The sequence below is a fragment of the Nannobrachium achirus genome (assembly GCF_963921795.1).
Source record: "Nannobrachium achirus genome assembly, chromosome: 1".
Classification (NCBI taxonomy): Eukaryota; Metazoa; Chordata; class Actinopteri; order Myctophiformes; family Myctophidae; genus Nannobrachium; species Nannobrachium achirus.
The window spans coordinates 33,522,902-33,532,901 of NC_137810.1; positions in this window are offsets into that span (position 1 = coordinate 33,522,902).

Below are 10,000 nucleotides of genomic sequence, written 5' to 3' on the forward strand. Positions count from 1 at the left end.
GAGCCCCCCCCCCCCCTTTCCTGGCTTTGGAGGGTGGGGGGGGGGGGGGGTGCTATGGAGGGGCGGGGAGATAAACGGGGGAGAGGCGAGGGGGATGAAAGGGATGTGTTCCTCCCAGACGCGGGGAGAGGAAATCTGCCCAAATCTTCCCTTGTTAGAGGAGTGGAGAGAGAGGGATCAATAGAGAGTCACTCCTTCAGCTCAACCTAGAGACCATGTCGTCACTGTCGGGCAGAAACCCTCGTATCTCCAAATGTTTCACATATTTATAAAGTAATTAAGCCCTGCTTCATCATACAAGACTGTCGCACAAAGCTGGTGAAAATAGCCGATCTCCGCGAGGCGTTGTGTGCTTGTAGATCTGCTGTTTTCACTTGTTTAGATCATTTTTTTTACAAAATGAACCGTTTTGGACATCCACCTGACAACAACGGAACCGTACCTATGTTCCCCAGGTTCTATGTTCCCCCTCTATGTTCCCCACTCACCACCTTCCTTTCTTTCTTTCTTTCTTTCTTTCTTTCTTTCTTTCTTTCTCTCTCTCTCTCCTTGTCTATCTGCCTTGTCTCCCTCGTTCTCTCTTTTCTCACCCAGCCTCACTCTCCCTCCTCCCGTCTCCACCTCCCTCCCTCCCTCCTTCCCTTCCCTTCGCTCCGTCTCGGCGTCCCCTGATCCCACGGCAACGTTTTTATCCTCATACTGTGGTTTTGTGAACATAACGTCAGCCAGCAGCAGCAGCAGCAGCCCAGCTGCTGGATGCCCCCGAGCAGAGAACACACAAGTACTAAAACGCACAAAAGAACTCATCTGAGTTTAATTAATAAGCCTGTTTCCCATTTTGTCTCCCTGTGTCATCCCAGAGGAGAGAGAGACAGAGAGACAGAGAGAGAGAGAGAGAGAGATAATAAAGGTGTCACAATGTGACGGGGAGGGTTGGGGTCCTGGCGCTAGGGGGACTGGGGTCAGGGGCGTCACAAGGGGGGAAAAGTGGGACTGAATTACTAGGGCCCAAGGTGGAGGGGCCTTCATTATTTTATACTTAGCTATTTTTGAAAAGTCGTGAAAATGTGTGCAAATCTTTGAATATATGTATTTAAGCGAACATTTGTAACTAAAATTTTGCTTCTAGGGGGTCCCTGGAACAACATGTTTTGAGATGGGGGTCCGTGGCCAAATACATGTCATTTTGGGGGTCCTTGTTCACAGTTTGAGGCACCACTGACATAGAAATATCGTTTCTTCAAAAAACCTTTTCACGATTTTTCATCTACAAGCTTGAAAAATAGCAGATATACATGCTCACAGTGCCGCGCTGCGAGCTTGTATATCTGCTATTTTTCAATAGTTGAAGCACAAAATAATGTGTTCCCAGTCAAATGAAATACATTCACGGGGGGCCCGCTGTGAATCCCTGTACCCAGGGCCCAGAATCTGGTGCGACACCCCTGACTGGGGTGGCAGAGGCTGGTTTTAGGAAGCACCAGGGGAGCCTCTGTGCCCTGAGGGCTGGGTGGATGGCAGTGCTTGCGCTGAATTAATCACACACGGTTTCTCTCAAATGAATTCATTAGCAGCTGTAACCGCCTGGCGGTATAATGTATAAAATGCATAAAATGAAAGGTGAGACGGCGTCTTGCACCAAAAATAAACTACACAGCTGGATAGAAGGTTTCATTTCATTGTATTGATTATTCACCTCTTTGTTTCAACTCGATTGAGGAGGTTATCCAAAAAGCTCTTGTTCTTGTTATGTGCAGACCTAGCTTTTCTGTATGTCTGCCATGCATTGGTTGGTGCAAAAGAAGATTACCCGTTATAATTTGAAATGTAACAATTAGGATTTAATCACGTTTAATCTGGTGTCCTTATTTTGAGCTTGTACATTTCCACAAAATGTCTTAATTTCAAACTTCTTTGTCTAGATTTTAGAATAACTCTAATATTCTAATGAGAGTATCCTGGTTTCAAAGAAATGTCAAGGACTGCAGTGTCTTATAAAAGTGTAACTAAGTGGTTTCTTGTGATTGGTTGACAAATGTAGTCTCCATAGGGAACCACTGCTGGTCAGCAAATGATTGGCTTAGGAATGCGACAAAAACAAAAAGATATCCATGAAAAAGTCTCCATGGGGTGAGAAATTGATAGAAATAAAGTTATTTATGGGGCGAGCTATCCCTTTAAAGATGGGGTGCCATGATCCCCCCCCCCCCCCCCCCCCAAAAAAAACATGATGATCAGGGTTTATGATCATACTATGAGGAAGATCTTTTTCCCCAAAAAGTGTACAGAAAGTGTTAAAATTATGTTTTTATGTGGCCACACCCACCAGTACATTAACTATGCCTGGTTGTCAGGTGGGTGGTGACCCAGCTGAAGTTAGTCCCACCCACAGTGTTGGGTGAATGGTAAAGAGGGAGGGGTTACTTATATGATGTCATTAACTCAGTGTTTCTTAGTTGGGCTTTTTGACTCGGAGGCTTTCAGCTTTCAGGAAGTAACCAACAATACACAGGGAAGGAAAATGCGCACATTATAACCCAACCCTACCCCGTGGTCTATTAGAGTAACTTCATAGACACATAAAAAAAAAGTACAAAACTATGGCACCACCTCTTTAAGTACATTTTGATACCATTGCTTTACTTAAAATGTCACGTTACAGACTTTCACTCATAAAAGAGTATTTCTTACATTGCATACTTTTACTTTTACTCAAGAAAAACATTTGAGTACTTTTTTTTCCCACCACTGAGGACTGAGGATCAGAAACCCTCCTCCCTTACGGTGCTCTCACACAGCAGGCCACAGTAGCCTGCATGCTCCCAGAACACAGCCATTGCCAGAGCCTTTCCCCAGCTCCCGGCTTTTTTTCTTTTTTTTTTTTTGCTGACCACTATGGCTAGATTAACGAGCGCAGGATCTTTGGAATGTTAATTAATTTGATTATGTGTGTGTGTGTGTGTGTGTGTGTGTGTGTGTGTGTGTGTGTGTGTGTGTGTGTGTGTGTGTGTAAGGGAGGGGAGGGGAGGGGATGGGTCCATGGTGAGGTAGAGTGGGACGTGGGTGTGTGTGTGTGTAGTGCAGTATAGGGGCCTGTGTTTCTTTATGGAGGGAGCGGGGGGCCGTGCAGGCGTTGTGGACAAGATGAATAGTTCCTCTGGCTTGGGACCCTGGCAGCCTGGCGATGCCTGCTGCTTAATTTATAGCACGTGCTGCCACATAGTCAATGCGCTTTTAATTCACCCGCTTACTACACGCATGCACGCACGCACACACGTGCACGTGCACGCATGGAGGCCTAACACGTTACGCACATGAGCGCGGTCGAGCGTGCACGCGAGGGTGCGAGCGGCTGTACACATGCATGCTCAAACATGCATGTGAAAACAAACACATGCAGACTTTTGCGCATGTGTGCGCATCTATGCACACACATTGCCTTCATTACCCTGCTTACTAATGGAAATGTAATCATTATCACGTGTTCACATGCACGCGCACTCGCACGCGCGCACACACACACACACACACACACACACACACACACACACACACACACACACACACATACACACACACACACACACACACACACACACACACACACACACACACACAGAGTACACAGATTACACAGGCCCTGGTTTATTTAACATTGATATCCCCTTGTGTATTAAGCCTGGGACCACTGGGGCTGTTTATATGCTTATGAAGCCGCAGAGCAAAGCCCCACTAATTGTATTAAGCAACCAAACGAGAACCCCATGATTCTGACCTGCAGCTGTTTATGACCCACAGATCAATGGACCTCCTCGGCCCGAGGAGGTGCGTGCGTGCGTGCGTGCGTGCGTGCGTGCGTGCGTGCGTGCGTGCGTGCGTGCGTGCGTGCGTGCGTGCGTGCGTGCGTGCGTGCGTGCGTGCGTGCGTGCGTGCGTGCGTGCGTGCGTGCGTGCGTGCGTGCGTGCGTGCGTGCGTGCGTGCGTGCGTGCGTGCGTGCGTGCGTGCGTGCGTGCGTGCGTGCGTGCGTGCGTGCGTGCGTGCGTGTTTTTGCGTGTGTGTGCGCGAGCGTGCGTGCGTGCGTGTGTGCGTGCATGTACTGTATATATAGTATCTATGTATGTACCGGTATGTACAACGTACATATCGTCGTTGTTGGGTGAAAACCTTGTATGTCCAAAACCGTTCGTTTTGCATTTATCATTTAAAAAATGATTTAAACTAGTGAAAACAGCCGATCTACAAGCACACAACGCCTCGCGGTGCGAGTCGTTGTGTGCTTGTAGATCTGCTGTTTTCACTACTTTTGTGCGACAGCCTTGTCTGATGAAGCAGGGCTTTATTACGAAAGAACGTACACATTTGAAACTTGGAGATACGAGGTTTCCACCCGACAACGACGATTTGTACAAGCCTGATATCTCTCCTGGCCAAGGGGGAATTCCCCTTTAGGCTAGTGTCAACAATGTTAGCTCTCCACACGGGAGACCTGGGTTTGATTCCCAGGTGTTATAATATAACACATATATTATGTATGTGTGCATGTGTGCATATTAAGGCTGGGCAATATTAGGAAAACCTTAGATATTCGATAACGTTGTTGAATACCTCGATATCGATATTACCCACGATATTAGTATAAACAATTGCATTATATTGTTTTTAATGTTTTTCAGCTTTAGGTCCACTGCCTAACCCAGTTAAGGAATAGCATATCCTTGCAGAATAAAGAAATGAAATGCCTTATTTTCCATCAATGGTCTCATTGAAATAACCACACCTGGTTACTGATGGACTGCTTTTTTGCTTGTGCTACGTGCATGCATAGTGTGTCTATTAATTCATTTGACACATACCGGTACACCAATACCTCATTTCAAGCCGTCTTCATCGATATGTATTCCTCGCATGTTGATACCTCGATATTGATATATTTTCGATATATTGCCCAGCCTTAGTGCATATATATATATATATATATATATATATATATATATATATATATACTGTATATCGTCGTTGTCGGGTGGAAACCTTGTATGTCCAAAACCGTTTGTTTTTTATTTATCAATTTAAAAATGAGTTAAACTAGTGAAAACAGCCGATCTACAAGCACACACCGCCTCGCACAGAGGCGTTGTGTGCTTGTAGATCTGCTGTTTTCACTACTTTTGTGCAACGGCCTTGTATGATGAAGCAGGGCTTTACTTTGGGAAAGAACGTACAAATTTGAAACTTGGAGATACGAGGTTTCTGCCCGACAGTGACGATATATATGTTTGTATAGTATGTGTATGTATATAGTGATATAGAATTATGTACGTATATAATTCTCTGTCACTCTGTTTTGGTGTGTCTAAATCATGGCAGGGCAGTCTGCTGTCTAATTACCATCATCATTAAGATAACGTATATGATGGACTGTTGACCATAAAACTGGGACCAGTAAAGCAGAGGGAGGCAAACAAGCATGGCCTTTACTGCGGCGGGCCTGGCCGCGCTGATACGGAACAGCGCTTATGGCCATTTGGTTGCGATCCCTCTGACATTTTAATTTCATATTTAATTGCGCTATGGCGATTATGGCACTTAAGGTTTTATTTTGTATTTATCTAATGGCGCTCCGCTGGGGGATATGGCAACTGTTATGGTGTTATTCAGTGCTTAATTAAGCCGTGACGACGGCTGAGGGGCGGTGTGTGAATTTATGACCACGTCACGTCGCAGCGTTCTATAAAGTCTGTTGGTTTTATGAATAGAATGTATGATGTGTATATCGTCGTCACTGTCGGGCAGAAACCTTGTGTCTCCGACTTTCAAATGTGTTATTTTTTTTGCGACGTAAAGCCCTGCTTCATCAGACAAGGCCGTCACACAAAAGTAGTGAAAACAGCAGATCTACAAGCACACAACGCCTCGGTGCGAGGCGTTGGGTGCTTGTAGATCGGCTGTTTTCACTAGTTTAGTTAATTTTTTTAAATGATAAAAACTAAAGGTTTCCACCTGACAACGACGATATATACCGGTAGGTCCCCCATCCAAGCGTCTCCTGTCAGACTGTAGCCATGCCGGTGTGCTAACACAGTGTTCTCAACCTTTTCAGGCCGCGACCCCCAAAATAATCATATTTGAACTGGGGAACCCCCACCCTGAGTTGAGGCATTTTCACAATATCTGCTTCTAATATTTGACAATTTGACATTTGTCATTTTAGAGCTATTAAAAAGTCCTTAAATTGTCACTATATGATTCACGTTAGAAATGTGCAGATACCCTCTATACACTTAAACTTTATGTTGGTTTGTTTACTGTCGAGTGAGAAAACAAGATTGCACATTAAGCTGATCATTTGGGGACCGCCCAAAATTATTTGGGGACTCCCCTGGGGGTCCCGACCCACAGGTTGAGAACCACTGCGCTAGCGGGCGGGTCCAGACTCGTACCCTGCCTCTGACGGCCAGCCTGTCACCGTGAACAGGCAGAGTCACCGGGGAGACAGCGCCAGGCAGGACGAGGACAGCGCTTGTCACAACGGCCCAGCGTCCCCCCCCCCCCTCCCCCTCCCTCTAGTCTCTGAACCCACACAGAGCTCCCAGTCAGAGCACATCGCCACACTGCCCGTCTCGGAGCGGCCGAGAGCGCTCGTGTCTGAGGTAAAAAGACAGGTTGGCGGAGGAGAAAACGGAGCGAGATGAGAGGAAAAGAGGAGAGGACAGGTGGAGGGGAGGGGGGAAGGTGTTCGCTAAAGGCTTTTTGTTTTTTGCGGAAACAAATCATTAAAAATGTGACTTTTTTTATTTCCATTGGCATTTTGCTGTGATCTACAGTGCCTCCATAGCGGTTAGCGGTGACAAGTTAGCGGCAGTTCGTTACGCGAGCGCTCGCCTCCAGTCTTACTTGACGTGTTTACGGGTTTAGATGGGGGACAGCTATATTGTGCTACCTCGGGCCCCCAAGCTTCGGCGGGGGTCCCCGAGTGAACGCGGCTATAGGCTCCATTCCGGCTTTGCCGTCTGAGAAGAAGCGAGCGCCGCGTGACAGCTGCCTCTGTTTTATTAATAACGGCTCATAGCTTTAAAGTCGACAAACTCCTCTTCTGTAGAACGGGCCATTTACCTTTTGTTTCTCTGCAGCTTTGTTCTTTTCCCTCGGATTCACTTAGAGACGAGGGTTGGGGGGGGGGGGGGGGGGGGGGGGGGCGGTACGCATAGCTGATGGAGAGAGGCAGAGGAGTCGTTCCAGCGAGCTGACAGGTTGTTTGAGAGAGACAAAAAGCCTTACTGTGGTTGGATGTGATGCTCGCTGTGACGGGGCCTCCGTGTGCAACGTCACACGGACACTGAGGGATGGTGACGTGTCCTGCAGGGTCTTGAAGCAGAGAGTTATGGAACGAAGCACACAAATGAGACCTTACTCTTAGACAGACATTAATGCAGACTGAACCAGACTAAATTATGTTTAGCATGTCTTGAGTTTGATAAATGACGATTTCCTCAATTGGTCCCGTGGTCAGACGGGATCCGAATACATTTTCACAAAATATCTTTTCGTTTTTTATTTTATTTTGTACCTGTTCTACGTCAGAGACCCTGTCACGCTGTGTCACAGCTTTGTGTCATGACAAGGGAGGGGACGATATGACAATTTCATATCACGATTATTGTGACAAAATAAATCGCGATTTACGATATGATCGCGATAATCAAAATCCATTATCCTGGGACGGAACATTTGCCAAAAAATAGCAGATCTACAAGCTGGACGCGTTGTGAGCTTGTAGATCGGCTATTATTTGGCAAAGACATTTGATAGAGAGTGAAAAAAAAGACTATATCAAGTACCGGTACGTATATAAGTACCTTTTACCAATTATAGAGGGTTTAAGTGGTACCGGATATGCAGCTCGGCAAATAAAAGGTGAATTGATCCCAGTGCACGACGGAGGACAATATCACGATAAATGAAATCTCCACGATACGATTATCCTGAGTGTTTTTTTTTTTTTTTTTTTTGCACGATAAACGATAATATCCCTTATCGTCCCATCCCTAGTCATGACACGTCTTCTGGAGTCCGACTGCCAGACCACCGGTTGGGAGACCCCTGCATGGTGGAGGCCACGCTTGGTGCCCGACCTCACCTGTGTTCCCCATCCCTCCCTGTACGTCTCCAATCAATGCTATCAGCCCTGCTCTACCGGTGGGCCCGTGGCCTACATCAGCGCTCAACCGCACGCCTGCACAACTTGCTGCAAACGCTCCGTAAGCACTTTATCACAAACCCGCTTGTTCTTTTGGTCTTTTTCTGCTTTCTTGTTGTTTTGTTGTTTCAAACCCTCCCCGTCCCCCTCCCCCCTCCTCTCCTTTAAAAAAAGAATCCGGCATTCTGACACTCATTAAAACAGAGAGAGAGAGAGAGAGAGAGAGAGAGAGAGAGAGACTGAGGGGGGGTGGATCAAGAAGATGGAAGCGAGGCGCGCGCGTGCGCCTCCTCCTCCTCCCCAACCTGCGGTCACGTAGAGCCGTCAGCGCGCGGGGAGGTTGCGCGGCTTGTTATCTGCCGCTGCGAGATCACACTCCCGCTTCCTCCCCTCGCGTTGCACTCATATAGAAGACGATCAATTATGGATCAAATGGGCCCCGGCTCTTTAATTCATTACCCCCCTCCCCTCCCCCCTCAAACGCTGCTGTGACGCCCGTACCAGCTGCCAGGGATATTACAGGGTCACAATGTAAGGTGTAGGGGGGGGTGTAACACTTTATCAAACACATTGATTTAGTCGATTATAAAAGATTACTATGTCTTTCTCCCTGTGTGTGGAGACAGGAGACTATGGATTTTAATCAATAAAAGGTTTTATTTTTAAATACAGCACAAATACTATATATATATATATATATATATATATATATATATATATATACTGTATAAAAAAAAACTTTCATTTATTGAACATTTTATTTCATTATCGGTAAGAAAAGATTTGATCATTGCAGCCCTAGTATGGAGGGAGCCTATTCACACACAGAGTTTGAGGTTCTTTTTTAACCTTTACTTCTACCCGGGGCCAGGGGTAATAAACTCGCTGAGCACAGATGTTCTTTTTCAGCAGCTCCTACTGTTCCATACTGTTAGTCCACCTGGGAGCTGCAGGAGTGCTGAGCAGTTGGCAGGTTAAGTGCCTTGCTCAAGGGCGCTTCAGAGGTGCTATTGATGGAGGAGGGAGCGTCACTCATACAGTAGGTCAGGGGTCTTGAGCGTTTTCAGGCCAAGGACCCCTTAGTTGAGGGAGAGATGAAGCAGGGACCCCCACAACCTTATCATAGATTCCATATAGTTTAATCGTTTGACAGCATGATCATCAGTGTATTTTGGATTCATATAAATGTGTGTTGAACCGTAATAAACTTGACCTTTTACTCTGTACTTTTTCCCCCTGTACTCCAAACCTCTTTGGCAAAAATAGCCGATCTACAAGGCTCACAACGCCTCACGCTGCTTGTAGATCTGGTATTTTTGGCTAAAGTTCTCAGAATATGGACACTAGGGTTCGAGTGGTTAATATAAAAAAAAAAAAAAAAAAGTGTGCACAAAGATTTGGAGGACCCCCTGTAGTAACTCTGAGGACCCCCTAGGGGTCCCGGACCCCCCGTTGTAGACCCCTGCAGTAGGTTGTTCCCTGCTGCCATGGGGAATCCAACCGGCAACGAGCTCCCCATTTTTTTTATTTATTTTTTTAATATGGCAGCTCTGGCCCTCTATAGTTGTGCGCCAATGTCACACACACAAATAGCCTATATCTACAAAGATCTGCTATATTTGTCGGCCATTTTCGGCTATTTCCCAACGCTGTCCTAAAATGTTGACGTTCTCACAAGTACAGTATACAGATGTGTGTGCGTATATGTGCAGGCACGTGCACACAAATAGACATCAAAGGGGACTTGAGCCCCTGCCCTTTTATCCGTCTGTAAAAAGTGCCCTGAATGCAGTTTTTACTATG